General features: G+C 43.8%; 1 protein-coding gene and 1 long non-coding RNA gene across 12 annotated transcripts in view; both read left to right on the forward strand.

Moving 5' to 3' along the window:
- The window catches only part of FTO (FTO alpha-ketoglutarate dependent dioxygenase), a 422,958-nt gene that overhangs the window by 331,749 nt on the left and 65,457 nt on the right, over positions 1 to 25,752 (forward strand). The gene's annotated exons all lie outside the window — the stretch shown is intronic.
- On the forward strand, positions 20,522 to 24,761 carry LOC147353227 (uncharacterized). The gene is made up of 2 exons (XR_015145482.1): positions 20,522 to 20,654; positions 24,715 to 24,761. It is a non-coding gene; the product is annotated as an uncharacterized LOC147353227 (long non-coding RNA).

The raw sequence follows: 25,752 nt of genomic DNA on the forward strand, positions 1-25,752 counted from the left end.
GAATAAGCTCTGCTCCACTCAAGAATCAAAATCTGATAGGGCCCAGGGCTTCCCTGGTGGCTCCGTGGTAAAGAACCTGCCTGCCAATGCAGAAGACATGGGTTTGATCCCTGGTCGGGGAAGATCCCACATGCCGCGGAGCAACTAAGCCTGCGTACCACAGCTACTGAGCCCGTGTGCCACAACTGCTGACGCCTGCATGCCCTAGGCCTGTGCTCCACAACAAGAGAAGCCCCCGCAATGAGAAGCCCTCCACTGCAGCTAGAGAGTAGACCCCCCAGCTCACCTCAACTAGAGAAAAGCCTGCACAGCAGCGAAGACCCAGCACAGCCAAAAATAAATAAATAAAATTAGAAAGAAACAAATTTGCAATCTTTAAACAAACAAACAAAAAAGTAAGGGGACCCAGCCTGAATCTTGTGCCTAGTTCTCGGCTAGGGGAGGCGCAGTCACCCTGAGGGCAGTCCCGCTAAGTCCCACTACTGGGGGAAACAATTTCCCGAAAGAAAATTGGAGTCATGTTACTAGAAGGAGTTATAAGAAAAAGAAATAGAGACTGCACAGCTGAAAATAACAAATATTTACTGAACTTTTAAGATTGTATTACTATAGTAATTCCTCCACACTAATGATTAGAAAAGCAACTGAATGATCATGGACATTGTGAAGTATTTGGACAACCCAGTAGCTATTGCCTATGACATTAGAGACAAATGTAACTCATTTTTATTACTCATTATGACATTGAGGACCCACATAATCAGGTATTTTGTAGGAGAAATATCTCATATTTGGCTATAAATATTGCAGATCTGAAAGGCAGTGTCTTCAACCTTATGGAGATTTATATTTCCTTCATGTGCGAGGAATCCACAAAGACTGGGGCCCTTATGGATGCCTCACAACATTAGCAATGTTCAGAGCTCCTTCAGTCTTTCCACTCTGTCAAACTTTTGACATGGGTTCTATCTTAAGGTTTACTTCATGATCACAATAGAACTGCTCCAGCTCTTAACATCTCATCTACATTCCAGGTAGGAAGAAGGAAGAAAGAGGGGAAGGTAAATGTGCCTGACAATGGAGTCACCCCTCTACTCAATCCCCATTTTAAGGAACTTCCCCGGGAGCCCTTTCCTAGGGGCAAAGAACCTGCCTACAAATGCAGGAGATGTTAAGAGACTCAGGTTCCATCCCTGGGTAGAGAAGATCCCCCGCAAGAGGGCACGATAACCCACTCCAGTATTCTTGCCTGAACAATTCCATGGACGGAGGAGCTACTGGTGGGCTACCATCCATAGGGTCGCAAAGAATCGGACACGACTGAAGTGACTTAGTTGTTGTTCAGTCACTCAGTCGTGTCTGACTCTTTGTGACCCCATGGACTGCAGCACACCAGCCTTCTTGTCCTTCACCATCTCCTGGAGCTTTGCTCAAACTTATGTCCATTGAGTTGGTGAAGCCATCCAACCATCTCGTCCTCTGTCGTCCCCTTCTCCTCCTTAGCACACAACAATCTCCCTCTAGAGTCCATTAGTCAAAACTTCATCACACCTGTCGATAAAGCAAACGGAAATATTTTTCAGCTGAGTACAATGTGACTCCCAACAAAAGCAGTTTTCAGTAACGGAGGGAGAAAAGGAGGATGGGTGCAAGAAGGGAGCCAGCAGTTTCGGATACAGTCCCCTTATGGGGAGTAGATACTCTTCAGCTCTCTCCTAGGAGTCCCTGATGTCACACCACTATTATAGACGAGAACCCGGGAGAGTTATAATGAAGCGTTTTCACAGGTAGAGAGAGAAGGAAGTGGATTGAATGATGAAAACTTTAGGTCATCAAATAAAGTTCCAACATTTTCTTCTTGCCCCAAACATTCACAACAAACTCGGTGGAGTAGAAATTGAAGGCAAATGTGCCCTGCCATTTTTCTTTAGCCTTTTTGCAATGCAACAGGACAATCAATACAAATCTTTGCAGTAATCATATATTGATTTTCCTAGAATATAACTCCATTTAAAGCACTTTTATCCCCAAGAGTAGAAACATTGGAGGCTATCAAAGGAGGAAGTAGGTTTCCTTGACCCCCATCTGCAGTGCACAATTGATTAACAGAGAGTAGTTATGAGAGAGAGAGAGAAAAGAGAGAAGTCACCGAAAGGTTAATACTAGCTAAAGAGAAACGTGATTATAGGACGTTAGGCTTTTGGAAAAAATCATAAGGTCGGGATAAGATAATGATACCGTCTAAAATTACATGAGATTTTGAGTACTTAGCATCCTCTTACTATGTACCTCCCTTCCCCCAACAGCTGCAGCCAAATTTGGGTAATCGACAAAGCCCTGAAAGGACAGAGGCTGATTGATAATGCTTAGGTTTGGACTGGGGATGAACTGGCTTGATAAGGGAATGAGAGATGCTGTGGTAGTTTTTCTGGAGTCATTTAGTCTTTAAGTACTAAACTCAGGCTTTCACATATATCATGTTGAAGGTTTCCTTGCCTCCAACAAAGCCAAAAGGAAAAGAAAGAAAAATATTTTAAAAGACTCATTGTAATCCCTTTTCTTAAGAAAACGAAGAACAAAAGTCCTAGTCCTTTCCCTGCTCTTCATCATTTCAATCCCTAACAGTGACAAAAATTAACAACCACCTTCTGACAATCCCAGGAGTTTAGATCTGCTGAATATTTCTATGGGCCAACACCTTCATCCCAGAGACAAAAATGATTGGATGGTAACATTGAAAAAGGAAGGCCAATTCTGCTCTGGCTCAGGCCTGAGGAACTGTTGTTCAGTTGCTAAGTTGTGTCCGACTCTTTGTGACCCCATGGACTGCAGCACACAAGCTTCCCTGTCCTTCACTATCCTTCCTTGTCCTTCACATGAGTTTGTTCAAACTCATGTCCATTGAGTCCATGATGCCATCCAACCATCTCATGCTCTGTCACCCCATTCTTCTCCTGCCCTCACTCTTTTCCAGCATCAGGGTCTTTTCCAGTGAGTTGGCTCTTCGCATCAGGGGGCCAAAGTATTAGAGCTTCAGTTTCAGCATCAGTTCTTCCAATGAATATTCAGGGTTGATTTCCTTTAGGATTGACTGGTTTGATCTCCTTGCTGTCCAAGGGACTGTCAAGAGTTTTCTGTAGCAGCGCAGTGTGAAAGCATCAATTCTTTGGCACTTAGCCTTCTTTATGGTCCAACTCTCACACCCATACATGATTACTGGAAAAATCGTAGCTTTGACTATCAGTTCAGTTCAGTTCAGTTGCTCAGTCGTGTCCGACTCTTTGCGACCCCATGAACCACAAAACGCCAGGCCTCCCTGTCCATCACCAACTCCCGGAGTCCACCCAAACCCATGTCCATTGAGTCGGCCATGCCATCCAGCCATCTCATCCTTTGTTGTCCCCTTCTCCTTCTGCCCTCAATCTTTCCCAGCATCAGGGTCTTTTCAAATGAGTCAGCTCTTTGCATCAGGTGGCCAAAGTATTGGAGTTTCAGCTTCAACATCAGTCCTACCAATGAACACCCAGGACTGATCTCCTTTAGGATGGACTGGTTGGATCTCCTTGCAATCCAAGGGACTCTCAAGACTCTTCTCCAACACCAGAGTTCAAAAGCTTTGACTGTAGGGACCTTGAATAACTGGGATGTTACCAAACTGAGGGTGACACCTCCTCCAGCAACCCCAAGTACCCAGCTCTTACACATTGCTTGCTCAAAAGACAAGAGGGCGTCCTGGGGTTCTCTTGTTTGCAATTTATTGTTCCCAGTATATGTCTTTCCTTAATCCCTCTTGTTTTGTTATCAGGGCTGGATCCTCACAAACAAGCTCTTTAGTAAATTAGAAGGTGCATGTAGCCTCATTATCCTTCTCAATGTTCTCTACTTGCTACTGTTTATTTTCCTAACAACTTCAGGAGTTTATGTTTTGTTTTGTGTTGCTTTTTCTTTTGCTTCAGGCAAAGCAACTAGTACACATTGTCAGATAAAGTATCTTATCTGTCAGCAGCACCCTTGTGAATTAATCATAATTCAGTGGGCTTACTAATCAAGATTTGAGATGAATGTTTTGATAGAGCAGTCAGATTTGTCTAATCTATCATTAGTGACAGTCACTTCAGGCAGAGTGTGAACTTGGCAATATTAGACTTGTTTCTGATCCCTTTGGCTTGGCCCACCACTTAGGTAGTGTGGCTGAGCCTAAGCAGTGGACCTAGGCATTACAGATAATTAACTTCTGCTTCTCACTGCCCCCAATCCTTCTTCACCTCCCACCAATTTTCAGAATACCTTAGGAGGGATTCAGCTCCTGTGAACTTCCTGTTCATGGCATCTAGAGTTTCAGGAACATGGCATTACCTTTGTCATTTTCACCTGATAACAAAGGTGGGCCAAGCCCAAGTAACAAATCTCCTGGGTAATTTATGATATCACTTAGAAATGATAGTCAGACAAAACATAGACATAATCCGTTGTTCAAATCCTAAAAGATGATGCTGTGAAAGTGCTGCACTCAGTATGTCAGCAAATTTGGAAAACTCAGCAGTGGCCACAGGACTGGAAAAGGTCAGTTTCATTCCAGTCCCAAAGAAAGGCAATGCCAAAGAATGTTCAGACTACCACACAATTGTACTCATCTCACATGCTAGCAAAGTAATGCTCAAAATTCTCCCCAAGCCAAGCTTCAACAAGTACGTGAACCGTGAACTTCAAGATGTTCAAGCTGGATTTAGAAAAAGCAGAGGAACCAGAGATCAAATTGCCAACATCCACTGGATCATTGAAAAAGCAAGAGAGTTCCAGAAAAACATCTACTTCTGCTTTATTGACTAAGCTAAAGCCTTTGACTGTGTGGATCACAACAAACTGGAAAATTCTTAAAGAGATGCAAATACCAGACCACCTGACCTGCCTCCTGAGAAATCTGTATGCAAGTCAAGAAGCAACAGGTAGAAGTGGACATGGAACAACAGAGTGGTTCCAAATTGGGAAAGGAGTACGTCAGGGCTGTATATTGTCACCCTGCTTATTTAACTTATATGCAGGGTACATTATGCGAAATGCCGGGCTGGATGAAGCACAAGCAGGAATCAAGATTGCTGGGAGAAATATCAATAACCTCAGATATGCAGATGACACCATTCTTATGGCAGAAAGTGAAGAACTAAAGAGCCTCTTGAAAGTAAAAGAGGAGACTAAAAAGTTGGCTTAAAACTCAACATTCAGAAAACTAAGATCATGGCATCTGGTCCCATCACTTTATGGCAAATAGATGGGAAACAGTGGAAACAGTGTTGGACTTTATTTTGGGGGACTCCAAAACCACTGCAGATGGTGACTGCAGCCATGAAATTAAAAGATGCTTGCTCCTTGGAAGAAAAGCTATGACCAACCTAGACAGCATATTAAAAAACAGAGACATTACTTTGCCAACAAAGGTCCATCTAGTCAAAGCTATGGTTTTTCCAGTAGTCGTGTATGGATGTGAGAGTTGGACTCTAAAGAAAGCTGAGCATGGAAGAATTGATGCTTTTGAACTGTGGTGTGGAGAAGACCCTTGAGAGTCCCTTGGACTGCAAGGAGATCCAACCACTCAATCCTAAACAAGTCAGCCCTGAATATTCATTGGAAGGACTGATGCGGAAGCTAAAACGCCAGTACTTTACCCACCTTATGCGAAGAGCTGACTCATTTGAAAAGACCCTGATTCTGGGAAAGATTGAGGGCAGGAGGAGAAGGGGATGACAGAGGGTGAGATGCTTGGATGGCATCACCGACTTGATGGACATGAGTTTGAGTAAGCTCCCGGAGTTGGTGATGGACAGGGAAGCCTAGTGTGCTGCAGTCCATGGGGTCACAAAGAGTTGTACACAACTGAGCAACTGAACTGAATCTGTTGTTAACCTTTATTGATTACAACTCTTGTCACGTCGTGTGTCACTAAAATCTGTACCCTATGTGACTGAGTTGTACGTACTTGGGAGTAATTTACAGCATAGCTTGTACATTTTTTTTCAATTTGATAGTATAAATGAAAGCTTTTGTTGTAGATTAGTATTTTGTTGTACACAATGTTTTAAGTTCTGAAATAAAATCCCAAAGTAGCAAGTTACACTGTGTATATTACTGAAGCTGAAGCTACAGTACTTTGGCCACCTGATCTTCTTGCTGTCCAAGGGATTCTCAAGGGTCTTCTCCAGCACCACAGGTGGAAAACATCAGTTTTTCGGTGCTCAGCCTTCTTTATGGGCCAACTCTCACATCCATACATGACTACTGGAAAAACCATAGCTTTGACTAGAGGGACCCCTGTGGCAAAGTGATGTCTCTGCTTTTTAATTTGCTGTCTAGGTTTGTCATAGCTTTTCTTCCAAAGAGTAAATGTCTTTTAATTTTAGGGCTGCAGTTATCATGCAGTCACAGTGATTTTGGAGCCCATGAAAATAAAATCTGCCACTGTTTTCTTTTTCTCCTCTTTTTATTTGCTATAAAGTGATGGGACTGGATACCATGATCTTAGTTTTTTGAATGTTGAGTTTTAAGCCAGCTTTTTCACTCTCTTCTTTCACCTTCATTAAGAGGCTCTTTAGTTCCTCTTCACTTTCTGTCATAAGGGTGGAGTCATCTGCATATCTAAGGTTATTGATATTTCTCCCAGCGATCTTGAGTCCAGTTTGTGATTTATCCAGCCTAGCATTTCACATCATGTACTCTGCATATAAGTTAAATAAGCAGGGTGAAAATATACAGTCTTGATGTACTCCTTTCCCAATTTTGAGCTAGTCTTTTGTTCCTGTATGGTTCTAACTCTTGCTTCTTGACCTGCAAACAGGTTTCTCAGGAGGCAGGTAAGGTGGTCTGATATTCCCATCTCTTTAAGGATTTTCCACAGTTTATTATAATCCACAAAGGCTTTAGCATAGTCAATGACACAGAAGTAGATGTTTCTCTGGAATTCTTTTACTTTTTCTCTGATCCAACAGATGTTAGCAATTTGATCTCTGGTCCCTCTGCCTTTTGTAAATCCAGCTTGTACTTCTGGATCATGTACTGTTGAACCAATTCTTGGTTCATGTACTGTTGAAGCCTGGCTTGGAGGATTTTGAGCTTTATATTGCTAGCATGAGAAATGAGCACAATTGTACAGTAGTTTGAACATTCTTTGGCATTGTCCTTCTTTGGGATTGGAATGAAAACCTACCCTTTTACAGTCCTGTGAGCACTGCTGAGTTTTTCAAATTGGCTGCCATGTTGAGTGCAGCACTTTAACAGCATCATCTATATATAAATACATGTATTTATCTAGATGTATATATCTTTATAAAGATAAATATAAAGATATTTCCTTGTAAAGTGTTTGGGAAATTCCAGAGAAGTCTAAGGGAAAAAAATTTTAATTTCCCAGAATTCCATCAACACTGAGTTAATGTTAACAATATTAATTCATCCTATGAAAGTTAAATAAATAACAGTACAAATACCAATGAGTGATGGCCTGAGTAAAATGGAATTCTCCTGACATGCTGTTCTGGAATCTATGAAACACCAGAAGAAAATCTAAAGGCATCCGGGAAGATGAAACTCTCAAGGTTTCAGTTTCTACATGAAAGGCATATGGGAAAGCTCATTTACGCTGTTAGCGTATCCAACATGTTGAAAGTGACAACTTTTCAATTTCCCAGGTATGTCACAAGGCTTCCTAAATGAATGCTAGTCACACTTTGAGAGATGACCGAGACAAGGAAGAGTGGAGCGTTACCTAATTAGACTCCAGGTATAATTATGTAGTTGCTTCCCTGATAGCTCAGCTAGTAAAGAATCTGCCTGCAATGCAGGAGACCCGAGTCCTGGTGGCTCAGATGGTAAAGAATCCACCTGCAATGCGGGAGATCTGGGTTTGATCCCTGGGTTGGGAAGAACCCCTGGAGGAGGGTATGGCAACCCACTTGAGTGTTCTTGCTGGAGAATCCTCAGGGACAGAGGAGTCAGGCAGGCTAAATCCATGGGATCACAACGAGTCAGACACGACTGAACGACTAAGCACACACATAATTACGAAGTTACATAAGGTGCTCCAGGCAGCAGTGTTCTGTGTGTTAATTAACTTTCATGCTGAATGTACAGTAACACTTGAACAAAGAACAGTTCCCAGAGGAAGAGAAGCTCCCTCACTTGCCCTGACTTAGTCATTTTCTTCCTAAAACTACCTTCCCTATCCCCTTTTGTTAGTTGAGATGGGAGCCATAGGGCAGGCTGTTTTACAAGAAGTTCATCATTGGTTCCTTTAACTGCCTACTTTCTTCCCTAACCCTTGCACATTCTTTAAAATGATCTTTGAAGAAGTAATATGTGTCAGAATTTACTTATGTATTTATCTGTTCAGTTCAGTTCAGTCGCTCAGTTGTGTCTGACTCTTTGTGACCCCATGAATTGCAGCACGCCAGGCCTCCCTGTCCATCACCAACTCCCGGAGTTCACTCAGACTCATGTCCATCGAGTCAGTGATGCCATCCAGCCATCTCATCCTCTGTCGTCCCCTTCTCCTCCTGCCCCCAATCCCACCCAGCATCAGAGTCTTTTCCAATGAGTCAACTCTTGGCATGAGGTGGCCAAAGTACTGGAGTTTCAGCTTTAGCATCATTCATTCCAAAGAACACCCAGGACCGATCTCCTTTAGAATGGACTGGTTGGATCTCCTTGCAGTCCAAGGGACTCTCAAGAGTCTTCTCCAACACCACAGTTCAAAAGCATCAATTTCTTCAGCACTCAGCTGTCTTCACAGTCCACGTCTCACATCCATACATGACTACTGGAAAAACCACAGCCTTGACTAGACGGACCTTTGTTGGCAAAATAATGTCTCTGCTTTTCAATATGCTATCTAGGTTGGTCATAACTTTCCTTCCAAGGAGTAAGCATCTTGTAATTTCATGGCTGCAATAACCCATCTGCAGTGTAAAATCCAACCAATTTTCAACTTTGATCTTTTTCTCTTCATGAAACCACACAAGTCTCTTCCTCTAGTGAAGAATGACATTCACTGGACCACAGGATGAGTTCACATCCCAGCAGCTATCTTGTGTCCTGGACCTCTCTGGTTGATCCCATTCCTGTCTGCAGGTGACAACAATGGGAAAGGCACTGGTTAAACAATATTCTTTCTTCTAATAAATTAGTCCATGGCTTCATTTGTGCTAGCCTCTCTGTTGATTGCTGCCTGAGTCCTTAACTAACACGATAGAGTACACTCGGTAAATCCATATATATCAAGTCTACATACTTGCATGAGAAAAGATTTCAGGTAATCAATGATGCACTGTGTATGGATAGGAGCCAATTAATTTTCCACTCCTCTCTCAGTCCTCAAGTGGGAAAATCCCATTTTGAGGTTCTCTGCTCCTTCTAATCCTGTCTCCTTGACATCTCCTGGCTTCATTTTGCTACTAATGAAGTCTTTGGGATGACACACAGGACCACCCTGATCATGTGGGAGATGGACAGTACTTCTAGGATTCTCTGTACAATAGCAGGCAATTAACATAGATTAAGGGTTTACCAGAAACTTTAATAACTCAGATTCACCACCTTTTTAAAAAATTCTAGTACCTCTCACCAGTTATGAGAAACAAGTGCTTCAAAATGGTCTTGATTTTTGTTGTTTTATTAGAAGAAAGGAATAATGAAAGCCTTTGTGGTATAAAAAGCTTCATTGAGGAGCCCTGTGATTGGACAAGAAATGTTTTCAAATAATGCAGCCCTTGTGCAGATAAGGCTCACCTCATGCAGATAAGTACTTACATTTGGACTGCTTGAGTACTTCCTTTCCATAATTTTCGGTTGGATAGCTGGTGAAACTGTCCTCACTGTTTTATTCCCCTCTGGTGGGTTGCGGTCTATGGGGTCGCACAGAGTCGGACACGACTGAAGTGATGCAGCAGCAGCAGCAGCAGCCAGTGTCGATGGATCAGAGGGGAATCCATCAGGGAATCCATTGACCAGATCAGCCCTTCATAGTCAAAACGAGAACGACCAATTTTGACCAAGCACTTGCTCTTTGCAAGATTAGATTTGGTACATCCAAAACCCAAAGAAGACTAAGACATAATCCTTGTCCCCAGAGAGTTTTCCATCTATTTTGGAAGATAAGACAGAAACATGAAGGACCCTGATGCTGGAAAAGATTGAAGGCAGGAGGAGAAGGGAGTGACAGAGGATAAGAGGGTTGGATGGCATCATGGACTCAATGGACATGAGTTTGAGCAAACCCTGGGAGATGGTTAAGGACGGGGAAGCCTGCTGATCTGCAGTCCATGGGGTTGCAGAGTCGGACATGACTGGACGACTGAACAACAAAAAAGGACTCAAATAACAGTTCAAGATAATACTAGTGAAGATATGTCACATGACAACACATGATTGTCAAAGGCATTTACAGATTTCTCTTAGAAGAAAAGTATTCTCAGATCCTTCTAATAGTCAAATCTCATAGATGCCAGTTCTGAATCCCCATAATATTAAGTACTAACTCTATAAAGATGCTTTTCAATTTCAAAATGTCAGCTAAAGAGAAATCTGGTCTATGTAACTTGTAAAATAATTATTTTAGATTATCACTGAACTAGTGGTAAAGAACCCACCTACCAATGCAGGAGATGTAAAAGACGTGGGTTTGATCCCTGGGTCAGGAAGATCCCCCTGAGAAGGGCATGGCAACCCACTCCAGTATTCTGGCCTGGAGAATCCCATGGGCAGAGGAACCTGGTATCTATAGGAACCGTATAGTCCATAGGGTCACAAAGAGTCAGACATGATTGAAGCAACTTAGCCCACAAAGGCATAGAATTTTAAAATTCTGATAAAACTCACAGATCTCTGAGAAGATGCCAGTGGGGCTCACAGACCCAGAATATAGTCATTTCATTAGCAGGATCCAGGTTCACTGATGGGTTCATTTCAAGCCATGTTGATCAGACTTTGGGGGAATAGTTGGCTTTCAAGTTGGGTTAGATGTAGGCAGGTGAAGAGAGGTCATTCCAATTAGGTAGAATTCATTAGGAGGGTCAGGAGAACCTAGGATAAACCAGGTTCGATGCGTTGGGCTTTCTGGCTAAAATAGAAAGTTTCAGAAACTTAGACCAAGTACGTAGGAGATACTAAGAGATGGCTGAGTTCTGAGAAGCCGTCAAAGGCTTCCAGTGCTAAGTGTGACATGATGCTCATGATATTAGTATTTTAGAAAGATTAGTTTGGTGGCAGGTATACAATGGATTTGGGTTGTTCTTATTTAAAGGGATGTATTTGGAGGAAAGCAAGATTCTTGAAATAACATGATGTGGACATGTACTCTGCAGAGCAGTGATACAGAAGGGAAATATAAATTTCAAAGGACTTACGAGAGAATTTTATAACCAATTATTTACAGAGATGAAGAAGAGGACAGAGTCAAGGGTGATTCTCGATTTCAAACCTAGCAGTAAACAGACATTTAGAGGAAGCAAGTTGTACATGCCAACACTTAGCTTAAGCACAGGGAGAAGTTTTAAGGATACAGCCATGTGAATAGCTATTGATAAGACCTACAATGCAAAGAAAGAAGCACTGCCTTGACATTCCCCTGGTTGAGAAAATTATGAAATTGTCCTACAAAGAATTACTTTAATTTTCATGTCAACTCAGCAACCTGAGCTATAAGAATACTTAAAGTACAAAGCCAGTAATGGACAGTAAACAGATTGCCAGATGTTTTCATGATTTTGATATTTTATTGCATTGTTAGTAATCACCTTAAACTGTCTTCTTACGGGGGCTTGTGATTAAGGGTTTGGTGGTTCTACCACCAGTGGACAGCCAGATTTTCCCTCTTTGTTCCTATTTAGGTTAAAACTCATATCACCTTGGTTCTCAGAAACTGACAAATTGACCAATGACCTGTCAATAACCAACGGCCTTTTTTTTAGCTGATAACCGAGATTCTGTTGTCTGTGAAGAACAAGTGCTCTTCTAATCATGTGACTTGGCCTCTGTAATGCTTGAAGAATTGGCTGCTTTCTGTCTAGTGGAGCAATGAAGTTGAGGCTGTGGGGCCGGGAAATCTCTGGGGTGACACCCTCAAATTTGAAGAGTGAGGAGAAATGGAGCAGAAAAACCCTGTACCTCCTGCCAAAGCTGTTGCCTTGACCTAGGAATCTACTGGGTTGGCCAAAATATTTGTTCCAGTTTTTCCATTAGATGTGATGGAAAAACCTGAACGAGCTTATTGGCCAACCCAATCGATCCGGGCTAAAGACTGAATTGAGTGCAGACAGTTGTCTAGTTGAAGACTGTCTTTATGAAACTTGCACTCACCCCATTTCAGAGAACAGGGAAAATTCCACGTTCATCAGAAACATCTAAGTCTTGTGAGCTCCAGACTATGTGACTTTTTAATAGGCGGTGGCCTTTAAGGTCCTTACAACTTTCCAAGTGTCTCACTTACAATGCCTTCAGTCTCGTGCTGCCCTGTCCACAATTTAGCCATCTCAGCATCACTTCTGAAAGGTGAAGGTCCAAGGTCTGTGGCACAGGCCCCCTGACACTTTGAGGGCCAGAGCCGTGCTGGCCAAATTCTGAAACCATTTACAAATCGGAAAATAACAAAATTAAGGGTGGCTATTTCCCCCGTTACCGAGAGGTGGTATATGTGAAATCACCTTTTTAAATAGACTTTACAATAAATATTGGCTTTCCTCTCTCTGGGAAGGCAGACATTTGTGTAACAAGGAAAGAAAGCACTCTTCTAATAAAAGATCCCGTCGCTTTTCCATCTTAAAATGAGAGCTTAAGAGCTTTATGATCCTAAAATGAAAAGAATTCCCTGACTATATAAGAAAAAGGAAAGAGTGATGGAAAATTTGGGCCTCCCCCCCGCCCAAAAAAAATGTACTTCACCTTGCCGTCTCAGCATAGCCCATTGGCATGAGCACCCTGGGAGGATGGAGCTTTTATTAGGACATAATCATTTCCAGCTCTCTTGCAGTCATTATCCTCAGAGTTTCCCAAATGCTGTGCTATGTTGGCACTTCACCCTGGAACCTGCGTAGCCACAGGTGGGGAATGAACCGAGCTTTCGAGACCAATAGGATGGTGTGAACATAAGACCAGGTAACAGAGCTGTTTTAGTCATTTTAGGATCATAAAAAGGTCGTTAATGCTTTGCTTTCAAGCCACTGCAGTTTCTCTAATTCTTCTGGAGCTATACTTTTTTTTTTTATAATCATAGTTCACATTTTCACATAAATTGGCTTGAAATAATTTCCAGTAATAAGCTGATGTCTGTAGCTACACTTATATCAGGTTCTCAGTCTAATACAGGTATTGTATTAGTGGCTGTGTAGAGGACAAAGCACACTGAGTCTCCAGCAAAACATAATTGGAATAAATCCCTTTCAAAATAATAATATATGATCACCTTTCTAAATATGGGCCTCCCTGGTGGCTCAGATGGTAAAGAATCCACCTGCGATGCAGGAGACCCAGGTTCAATCCCTGGGTCGGGAAGATCCTCTGGAGAAGGGAATGGCAACCCGCTCCAGTATTCTCCCCTGGAGAATTCCATGGACAGAGGAGCCTGGAGGGGCTACAGTCCATGTGGTCACATGACTGTACAACTAGTGCTAACACTTTCTAAATATACAAAGCTTGGAATCACCCACTTAATATCATTTTTTGTGTGTTACGGTAACCACTGAGGTCAGAAAATGCAGAGCTGATTCCAATTTTTTCCCTTATGGTCTGAAAGAACTCACATATCTCTCAAAGTGACTGATAGCAGGAAGTACCTTACTGATGGAACAGGAACTGATGTGTCCATTTTGTTATTTTGGCTGTAAAACAGATGTTCTCTTTAGTCAGATCATCTACTTTTAAGGTATTCCTGAATGCAGACTTGCAAGATAACTTGCCAGTTAGTCCTTGATAGGTACAAAAGTTAAAGCACCAAGAAAACAGGTGTCTTTCCAAGACCACATAGCTATTCACATCCATAAGTGAAGTGAGACCCACTGTGAGGCCTTTTCTTCATTTTGGTGGGGTCGCTGTGGTTCTGACCCCTCAGTCTGACTTACAGTAACATGAAGGGGGAGGTCTCAGCTGAATGCGCAGTCTTCATTAGATGTCCTGGAACCATGTCGACATGTGACTTCCCAAAGATCTCTTAACCAGACACTGGCTCTAACAGCTCCTCCCCTGGGACAGAAGGGTCTTTAAGGTATTTTGAGGGGAGGAGAAGGGTTAAGAGGTCTAATCCATAACTCTAAATCCCCATGCTTGGGGGAGCTCATTGACATGGTGGGTTTTAAGGGCTCCTCTGGAGCCATTAGGGTTTGTCATGCTGAGGCCCACTAGAGAACACTTAATTGTAGATCATTGCCCCAGTGTGTTACGAGGGCTTTTCAGGGTCTTTAACAAAGCAGCTTCTTGCCACTTACGGGAAACCTTGGGAAAGTTCTGAGGCAGACAAACCCAAGCATATTCTTTACATCTGTCCTGAAGTAACTGGAATCGTCAGATTCTTTGTATCTTCCCCTCACTTTTTCCCTCTTAAATAAATCAAGCCTCGGTTGTACATAGATCCCTGGGTGCTGGATGTATGTCGAATACGTTTCTTTCCCTTTTCAATTTCTTGCTTTTGAAGTTGGGATTTTTGGTGGTGGTGTGGTATGGTGGAGATGGTGTAATGAACACACACAGTTATCACATCCAGGGGCTGTGAAACTTTAATTTAGCAGCGTAATAAAACCACATTGTTTCATATGGAGCCAATTCCTCCTTGCCTTCTTCCCCCAAGGACTGAAGGAAGTATCTCTGGTATATGTTTAAATACTTGATAGATGAGACCTGCAGATAGATGGGTGGGTTAAGGCAGAGCACAAAAGAAAGCTCATGTTTTCAGCTGTATATCCTATTTTTAGGTTCAAATTGCCCCTCAGTGTTCAGAATTTACATTAGTCCTAATCTAACATGTAGCTCTTTAATGTTTCCAATATTCTGGGTGGACTGAGTTCCCAGCTTTCACATTGCCTGTCTCTGTTAGCATCTCTGCATCTATAAGAGGGCATTCATTAGGGCTGTATGGAGGGAAATCCACCAAAAGACCCGACCCCACTTCTGGGGTATCCACTTCTGGGGTATTCTTGGGGAATCCAAGTCCCCAGCATTGAAGACAATGAATTGAGAGGCACCCTGAATCATAAAGATAGATCCAAGGATCAAAACTAAAAACCTAGAGTCTCTTTTTGCCCTGAACTCTCAAGCTCTTTCAAAAACGGGTTCACTGAAAATGCTGAAGTTTTGAGAGTTCTAGCTCCTTCTTGTGGTTTCCCACACTGTCAAACAGAAGTTGAGCTCTGGGGTCAGAAATAATTAACAGGTAGTCTTTGTGTTAAGCAGGAGCCTGTGCATTGAGCTTGCGCTCCGCCGGCACAGTCCTGTGTTGTTGGGTTTTTACAAGCGCATCGCCTCTGTTCTTCTACTGATGGGAACAAATAATACTGTTTTGTTTTTTTTCTGTTTAAATTACCAGGAGGTGGGTGGATGTGTAGAAATACCGAGGACCCTGAATGAGGATTGTTAACTCTGAGTGCTTTTTGCTAGGTTGGATATATACCAGTGAAATAAGGGACACGATTGTTTTGGAAGAACTCTGTGACCGATTCAGAAGATCTCATTAAACCCGATCTTAGGAATAGTTGGGAAGATTTTTGTCTTTGATTTCCGCATCTCCCTACGTGTCTGCTTGCTCCCTTCTTTCGCAAAATCAACTTCTGCTGTATCTCTATCCGCGTGACTGACTGAAAGATGGCTGCCAGTTCTGGAATAATCCACTCTGGCTCAGGAGGTTGGGGGTGGTGGACTGTGAGGCCGCCCTGAACAGACATGGCCGCCAGGATCCTACTGCTGAAGCCACACGTGTTCGAGAGGCAATCCAGTGTATTTCCATCGTACCACTTCTTTACGGAGTACGTCAAAGTATCTATAGTTCCTTGTATCCCTCAAAATAGAGTTACTTTAAGGCCTGAACATAAAATTTTAGAGCAGGAAAGGATTTTAAAGTTCACCCAACCCTACCCTCTGTGTCTCATTGGGGGATAAAAAAGTGAAGGCAAAGAGAAAGTGATTAATTTCCCAGAGGTCCTAAAGCTAGGGAATGGTGTCCAGTGTGCACGCTTTTAGGCAAAATCATCTAATATATCCTTTATTCAATTTTTTCCTGCTGTGTCACAGCTACACATACTTCAGATGTTATTTTTTCCTATTGCCTAGAAATTTTTGGATTACAAGGCATTTATATTTATAGTCCCTTATTTAATAGATGGTTTGTTTTAGGTTTTTATAGACTGTTTTATGCTAGCAAAAACATAGGTAATGTTTGTGAAGACAAGACGGAAACATGGAAACATGCTTATGATGTACCATTCAATGAAAACAGCCAATTAATGATTCTGTATTCTTTATGTTCAAAAGTATGTAAAAATATTCGTGTGAATGCCAGCTAGGTTTTTTAGAATGGTGGTATTGTGTGTAACTTTCAATTATCCTTAAGACTGCTGTTATTTTTAGTATTTTAGAAAGTACACTTAATGAGAAGACAACCTACCCTACTTCTGATTGTATTCTTGCTCACAGAAGTGAACTTGCCCTAACATAATGCTGTATTTTTCGGAGCCACTGGAATCTTTATTCCAACAGTGAACACATCAAAAATGAAATCCTCATCGCTGTGGCTCCAGCTGCATTAAATTAGGGTCTAAGCAGAGACTTGGCCCCAGGAAGATGGCCCATCATCAGAAGCCATCAGAGGATATTTTCAAGCACTGGTAGAATCAGGATTTAGGAGTTGGGAAGAACCTCTCATCATGTAATTTCAGAGCCACTGGGTTTCAGAAGTGGTAGAAGCGTGGAACATTGCAGGTCTGTAGAGGCAAAAGTTTGGTCAAAATCCAGATAGGGGACTCTCATTGCAGTGGCCTCCCAGTGAAGTGCTTTCTGCAAGGGAAATTAGATGCATCAAGATTGTGCTTCAGGAACTCCCCTGGTGGTCCGCTGGTTAAGTCTGCCTTCCAATGTACGGGACACAGGTTCAATCCCTGGTCAGGGGATGAAGATCCCGCAAACTGAGGGGCTACTGAGACTGTGCGCCATAAATAAGAGAAGCCCACACAGCACAACGAGGATCCTGCATGCTGCAACTGACCCAAAGCAGCAGTAAATACAGAAAAAAAAAAAGATTGCCCTTCACCTGGAAAAGGCCTTCTCCACCCTCTCCACTGCCCTCCCCCCACCCCACCCCCAAGCTTTGCTGTCTACTTCTGACTTTCTGGGGAGAAAATGCAACCCATTAGACACCATCTGATTTTTAATCTGCCCTTATGGCAGTCCATGTGTAAAGCAAGACAGGACAACTAGAACAGCCAGCAGGGCTTGTGAGGGCTGGAGGGCGCACCTTGGAAAGGGGGCCGTTTGCTTGCACGCTCCTTTTCTTCTACTTGAAAAGGGCAAACCAGATTGTCAAGGAGCATGAGAAGTAAAGGGAAGGGATCAAGAGGCGAGCTGACACTACATATCCCACACCTGTCAGGTGCTTTTAATCCATTAGCTCTTAGACCCCAGGAACCTGCTCCTTCTGGCTCTTTCTACCACATTTAACAGTGCTGTGTGGTTGGGGCTTAATGAAGGTAGTGCTTAATGAATTTGATGAAGAGGGCAGGTTGTCAGGAGCCTCCACCGAGGCACCTCTGCTTCTCTGAAAGTAGGACAGTCTTTGTTTCAGAGTCGATACAGAGGGATGGCAGAGAATGAAAGATATTTCAGTATCTGGAAAGAAACTATGTAGAGTTTGGAAGAGAAATTTCAACACCTTTACAGGATTATCAAGCATCTTATCCCCATAGGAATGATCTGGCCCATTCATTCATTGATGGATTTATTCATTGATCTGTGCTTTTCATTCAACAAACTTTTTTACCTCCCACCGTGCTGAGTACTGGAGAAACAGGACCTTGACCTCATGGAGTTTATAGGGAAGACGTCCTCCAGACTCGCGCCACCACATCTATCTTGAGTGCTTAATATTTTAGGTACTATGCTGTGCTGTGCTTAGTGGCTCAGTCATGTCCGAGTCCATAGGGTGGGCTACACCCTGCGGACTGTAACCCACCAGGCTCCTCTGTCCATGGGGATTCTCCAGGCAAGAATACTAGAGTGGATTGCCATACCCTGCTCCAGGGGATCTTCCCCGACCCAGAGATTGAACGCGGGTCTCCAACATTGCAGGGAGATTTTTTTACCGTCTGAGACACCAGGGAAGCCCAAGAATACTGGAGTGGGTAGCCTATCCTTTCTCCAGGGGGTCTTCCTCACCTAGGAATTGAACCAGGGTCTCCTGCATTGCAGGCAGATTCTTTACCAGGTGAGCTGCCAAGGAAGCCCATTAGGTACCATGAGGAGTCATAAAGGTGAACCAACGGAGTCCTCAGGAAGTGCAAATGTCAGGGATGGATCCTAATTGTAATCTCTCCAGAGATTTTTAGTCAGTTAGTCAATTAGGCCTCTCACTTCCTGTAGATATTTGTTTTCTTGGTTGGATTCCAATTTCCCTGTTCTAATTGCTTTTCTGGTCCTGGCCAGCCCTCAGCATGCAAGATTGCCATTGATACCTGCTGTTTGAAGCACAAGCCAACGATTCTTTATTTAATTTTTTTTTTCTTTTAGTTTAGCTGGATTGGGTCTTTATTGCTTTGTGGGGACTTTGTCTAGTTTCAGTGAGTGGAGCTACTCTTTGTTGCGATGTGCGGACTTCTCACTGTGGTGGCTTTTCCTGCTGTGGAGCACAGGCTCTAGGCATGCGGGCTTCAGTAGTTGCTTCTAGCACACGGGCTTGGTTGGTCCACAGCATGTGGCACTGTAAAGGAGGGAAAGGGACAGGGCACAACTTTTGAAAGAATGACATAGCCCAGGGACACAACATAAACTGATGAGAATCAAATGGGAGCAAGATGGCAGACAAGACTAGACCTTGATCCTCAACCAGCAAGTGAAATGACTGACCCAGAGGCGCCATGACGGTTCCAAGGCACTGTCCAAAGACCAGGAGTTGGCGGTGGCCCAAATCCTGGAAATCTCCACCCCTTCCCAAAAATAATCCTCCTGGCTCACTAAAGTGAAGTGAAGTGAAGTCACTCAGTCGTGTCTGACTCTTTGTGACCCCATGGACCGTAGCCTACCAGGCTCCTCCATCCATGGGATTTTCCAGGCAAGAGTACTGGAGTAGGTTGCAATTTCCTTCTCCAGGGGGTCTTCCCGACCCAGGGATTGAACCTGGTTCTCCCACATTGTAGGCAGATGCTTTACCGTCTGAGTCACCAGGGAAGTCATATATGAAATTACCCAGCCTGTAAAAACTAACCACGCCACATTTCTAGGCCGCACTCGGCTTCTGCAATGGCCCACACTCTGTGGAATGTGCTTCTCTCTGAATCTGAATAAATCTACTTCTTACCTATCACTATGTCTCTCACTGAATTCTTTTTGCAATGAGACATGAGAAGGAAATGGCAACCCACTCCAGTACTCTTGCCTGGAAAATTCCATGGACTGAGGAGCCTGGTAGGCTACAGTCCATGGGATCGCGAAGAGTCGGACATGACTGAGCGACTTCAGTTTCAGTTTCAGTATGAAGAACCTGAGCTTCATTAGTTCCTTAAACCAGGTAGGTACCATGGGTTTTGGCTGGGTTTGAGTCCCAGCACATGAGTTCAAGTCCCATCTGAGATAAACTGTTTCAGAATCTTCCAGGGTCAGGGAAGTCCACAAGCCAACAGTTCTTGTTTCCAAAAATCTTGGCTCTCTGTGCCCCAATGCCAAACAGAAATACAGAGACAGAGTTATGGAGGAGAAAGAAAGAGGAAAGAGTCGCTTTATTCCTTTGTCAGGCAAGGGGAAACATAGTAAGCTAGTGCCTCAAGGACTGCACCTTGGGCTTCCCTGGGGGCTCAGACAGTGAAGAATCTGCCTGCAGTGCAGGAGACCTGGGTTTGATCTCAGGGTCGGGAAGATTCCCCTGGAGAAGGGAATGGCAACCCACTCCAGACTTCTGCCTGGAGAATCCCATGGACAGAGGAGCCTGGTAGGCTACAGACCATGGGGTCACAAGAGTCAGACACGACTGAGTGACTAACAGTATTAGCGGTCCTTGGTGAGTAGGGAAAGGTTATATAGTCAGGCAGGAGTATGTGATAAGACTCAAGGCAGTCACAGTCTTGGATTCTTTGTTCTGCAGTTGCAAAAGGGTGGGGTTTGCTGACAAGATTAGGGTGTGTGCAGGGTCCCAGGTGGTCCCCTCCTAATCTCAATGAACTCTGCCTCAGGTGGTTTCCTTGCTGCTTCCCCTTTGATGAGCAACTGTGCTGCCCTTTGAAACTCAGAAGGTCATGGAGGCCAGATTCCTGCTCTTGAGAAACGGGGAACAAAAAGGCCTCCGTGCCCTGGAGTCCCACAGGGCCCTGCTAGGCATGAGTCTCACCTTGGCCACAGCTGCACTTAGTTGGGCCTCTCTGAAGCTGCATTTAGCAGGGATTGGTTGAGCCTCTGCAAACCTCAATTCAAATCAGAGTTCAAACCTGGTGAGCAAACTGCTTTAATACTAACAGTGAAGGGGGTGGGGGTGGGGAGGGGGAAATGAGTTTAAAATAATCCTTTTAGAGACACAAGATGCACTGACTTGACCTTTTATTCAGATTCTTTTCTTTCCAATAACAGTGATTTCAGGTCAACATCTCTTTCCATTTGGTTAATTCCATTAGGGTCATGCCAAAAGAGAGGTTCCGTCTGTGCCTTTGAAACCCAAATGGGATGAAGAAAAGTCATTGACATGGTCAAAATTTCAGTTATGCTAACCAGATTAAAGACTTTCTACGGAATTAAAGAAAAATTTGACACATAGATTATTTGAGACTAATCATTTAAGCACATAGGGAAATCTTCCCTGAAGTGGTATATTGCCAAGCTCTCTTAGTACTGACATGTCAGCAGTAGAGACCAGTTTTAAACCAGTATTGGGTTGGCCAAAAAGTTCATTCCAGTTTTTCTGTGTAAAAATAATGGAAAAACCTGAATAAACTTTAATAAACTATAAAACAGCAGACATCATTTTGCCAACAAAGGTCGATATAGTTCAAGCTATGGTTTTCCCAGTAGTAATGTACAGATGTGAGAGTTGGACCATAAAGAAGGCTGAGCACTGAAGAATTGATGCTTTTGAACTGTGATGCTGGAGAAGATTCTTGAGAGTCCCTTGGGCTGCAAGGAGATCAAACCAGTACATCCTAAAGAAAAAGTCAACCCTGAATATTCATTGGAAGGACTGATGGTGAAACTGAAGCTCCTGTACTTTGGCCACCTGATGTGAAGAGCTGACTCATTGGAGAAGACCCTGATGCCGGGAAGGACTGAGGGCAAGAGAAGGGTGCAACAGAGGGTGAGATGGTTAGATAGTATCACTGACTTAATGGACATGAATTTGAGCCAACTCTGGCAGATAGTGGAGGGTAGAGGAGCCTGGCGTTCTGCAGTCTATGGGGTGGCAGAGTTAGATACAACTTAGCAACTGAGCAACAACAATATAAAAAGAAGATCATTTCAGAGAGTGATTTAGGAAATGGGGGTAGAAGGGTGGGCCTTTAGAGGGGCCAGAGAAAGCTGCTCTGAGAGGTGACATTTGAGCTGAGATTTGAAAGACAAGAAAGAGACATCTACGTAAGGACATGGAGTTAGTGTTCCCAACAGAGGGGACCCTGGTAAGTCAGAGTTCCTGAGGTAGGATTGGGCTTGCTGTCTTAGGGGAAGAGGAGGAGGTCTGAAACATGTTCAAGGCAGAGCGATAGGAGATGGGAATAGTCAGAGAGGACACAGGGCCACAGGATGAAGTTTCAATTGTGTTGGAAGTCCAGAGAATACTTTAGACAACCAAACACAGACTTTTCAGCAAAGGAAAAATGGGTGAGGTGTATGTTTTATTTAGGACTGAAGAACGCACAGAGGTTTCTCCTGCTTCTGGTACCTCCACATTGAATTATGCAAGGATTAGTAAAATCAAATCATATTTACTAAACTGCTTTGAAAATTTTAAAACACTATACATTTGAGGATATTGTTATGAAATCATTAAACACCATTGAAGATATTACTTTATGAAAGTGTTAGTCGCTCAGTCTTGTCTGAATCTTTGCGACCCCATGGACTGTAGCCCGCCAGGCTCCTCTGTCCATGGAGATTGTCCAGGCAAGAATACTCAAGTGGGTTGCCGTTCCTTCCTCCAGGGGATCTTCCCAACCCAGGGATGGAACCTGGGTCTACCTGCACTGCAGGCCAATTCTTTACCATCTGAGCCACCAGGGAAGCCATTATTTGTGGGAGAAGCCAGTTCTCCCTGTTAGACCCTCCTGGCCATTCTCTGAGGCCTGTGTCGCTCTGAGGACTCTGTTGTCATTTTCCATACATCGTGAGGGCTTCGGGGAGGAGGATTCCCGCCGTGTAAACCCACAGACACTGAGGAGAGGATCCTGGTTTGGCCCAGTGCTCTCCTCTGAGTCCCTGCGAGCAAAGGTGAAGATGTCCTGAGGCTGTGATTCCCAGAAAGTCCCCCGCTTCTGGGGCCACATGAGCTAAATGGAAATTATGAAAATATCCAGGGCAAGAAGCTAATAAATAAGAAGTGACAGGCATTGCATATTAGGGGATTATTTGACTCTCCTGCAAGACCCATGATGAAGGCTGAGGGCGTCTAATCATCGCCCCGTAATGTGCTGCCTGATGAACTCCTGATACAAAAGGAAGTCTGGTCCTTCGAAAGAATTAACCAGAAGATTTATGTCCTGAGGAGGATCGCGCCCTTTGACGTGGGCCATTTCTAAGAGCTTTTTTTGTGACCTTTGGCTTCTAAATGTAGCCCTTGGCCGTGATCTCTAGAAAAGGTAAAGGAATATGGCCCAGGTTTGTTCCATGGCACCAGGAATAAGGGAGCTAAGATACAGGATGGTGATCACCATTCATGCTGGCTGTTGTCTGGGCCTGGCCCCCTCCACGGAAAGCCCTGGCAGGGATGCTGTAATCGTGTACTCAATGAAGGCAGAAGTTGTTTTGATATCTTTTTACTAAGTAATTCTACCAGTGCTCTCCAAGCCAGAAGTGCAGCACAAATTAATTGAGCAAAAAAAGTGACTTGCATTCAGTTGGCCTTTCTGTTCTTATTAGGATTGGAAAGGACCATTGGATGCAGATCATTTCAGAGGGGGAAAAAAAAAAGGCATATGTTACTTATTGTTTGGGGTGAGTGTTTTTAGGATTTAAAAAGGGGATGCCGTGTCCTTAATAACTCTGGCATGCCACACCAATTCTGGTTGGCCTGACAGAGTAAACATGAGCGCTCTCCCATTATTCTTGCAGCCTTGGCTTCCCCTCCAGCCTGATATGTATTCCACGCACAGTCAAGCCTCTGAGTTGACATCTTCTTCTAAAATTGTTTGGCTGTAATAAATATAAAACTTTCACCACTGATGTAAAGCATTGCTGGTTGGCATCATTTCGTACCCCCTTTTAATTATTCCTGACACTGTGGAGAAACATCTAATATAAATCTGTAATGTGTGCCGATGACAAACTACACGGTTGAAGGACCATGTAATTTCTCCACAATTAATTAAAGTGCATGGAGATTTTTTTCCCCCCTTCTTCCTTGCTTGCTTTCTTTTTTTTTTTTTTTTTGCTTTCCCCTAGCAGCCAGATGCCACTGAGTGGCTCAAATAACACTGCTGTCAACTGTAAAAAATTAAGATCCAAACCGTAAGAAAGGTACTTAGATAAAGAAACCAGATGCCGGGTTATTTTGATCCCCACATACATCTTGATGTAAGCCGCCATTGTTCAACATCTGTATTTCCACAGCCTTAATTATGTACTTAACTCTGCAAGTCTGTCAGCAGTTGATTTCCACAAGTATCGTCACTTTGGTAAATCTTTTATTTAAAAAAAAAAAAAATTGAATGGTGCCAATCAGCCAAGGGATGAGAGACACTAGGAGCTAGGAGACCTTGTGCAGAAAGAAGCCACTGCCTGTTTACAGCCCTGCAGACTGGTGTTTATGGGCACGTGTGTGTGGTCACTCAGAGAATGGGGCTGGGTGTGGAGGGGAACAAACGCTCTGCTACCATTGCCGGCTGATCTGCCACCTGGAATTGATCAAAAGCAAATTAATTTTCATTTTCAATTAGGAATACAATTAAATCGAAAGTGGTGAGGGGGGGAAATTGTAATGTTTACATACAGCTCGGGTGGTGGGAGGGCGGAGGAAATGGCAGATGACATGAAATACACGTCTTTGTATCTGGGCGTTTAATTCATTCAAGTGTGAAGGGGGTGGCTTGGGCTGCCGCCGCCGCAGCCGCTGCTACTGCCTTTCACTTCCCCAGAAGCGGCCCCCTCCTTCCCTTGAGCAGAGTTTTCAGGGAAAGGGAAGAGGGACAGCCCATCAGGGGGTAGAGACTGTGAGAGGTCCCTCCGTGGGGCCCTGCCCTCTTGCTCTGCCGGCTCCTTTTCCCAGGATTCTGCAGTGCGTCAAAGAGGTGGATGTTTTCGAGAAGCGCTTGTATTCGGAAACAGGAATTTGACTTTGCAGTCTGCCCCCAGCCCACAGGCTCCCAGCGTCAGAGCGGTACCTGGCAAACGGATCCCCCGTCTCAGTCTGGCCATCATCAAGAGATATTGAGTGATTGTGTGAAAGCAATCTGGCTGCTGAATGCCTCGTGTCACAGGATCCGAGCTCTTTCGCTTGACTTTTTCTCTGCATTCAACGGTTGCCTTTTGTTGGAGTAACTGAGTGGGGGCCTGCTGGGCGGACAGGATTCCTCCCGGCTGCCTGGGGAACACTTGGCCCACTGTGTTCATCGCCAGGGGTGGTAACTGGGGGGAGCTTTGACCCTCATTGGAAGGCAAGTCAATTATTTGTCAATTATGAGATCTAGAAATCCAGATAGGGGACTCTTGTCAAAGGCTTGGCTCTGGGGTCTGGGAACGGATAAGATAACCGTGGTTTGGTGAACAGGCAGCACATGTTTCTTCCCTGTATCCACCTGTCTGTATCCCAGGGCAGTCACATTTTGGCCTGCCCTGAGCCTGCTGCTGTGCTGGTGAGAAACTCCCAAATACCCATCTTGGAGATCAGCCCCTTTGAAAAAGCAGAGTTGGTCAGTGATAAATATTTTGTCATATGAATAACAATGAAGATAGCTTCAAATAATAGCTGACATCTTTGTAAAATCCTCCGGGTGATGGATTAAGAGGAAGAGAAGGCTCTGGGTCAGGGCAACAGCTGCTTCTGGTGGAAGATCCTCCAAGGCAGTGTGGTGATCACTAATCCCCAGCGCTCCAGTCCACATTTTCCTTCGTACCACCCCCACCTTCCTGGTCCCGGTGCAAGGGTGTAAGTTTCTTCCCTGCATGATATTTGTGCTTTTAAAGAAGATTTTATGACTTCTGCTACGTTGGAATTCCTCTCTTTACTAGACAGTTGGCATGACTGCAGCCTGAAACCAGGATGGAGTTGTTAACACGCTGGGATCAGTTTCCCCCTCCCCCTCTTTAAATCTATTCTTTTCATTATTTTTTTTAAAGGCGGGGAAAAAACACTCCAACAAATCAACAAAACTATTAACTTTCTGATTTATT

Source organism: Bos grunniens, chromosome 18 (assembly GCF_055505025.1).
Source record: "Bos grunniens cultivar Pamir isolate PY7600 chromosome 18, Bosgru_T2T1.0, whole genome shotgun sequence".
NCBI lineage: Eukaryota > Metazoa > Chordata > Mammalia > Artiodactyla > Bovidae > Bos > Bos grunniens.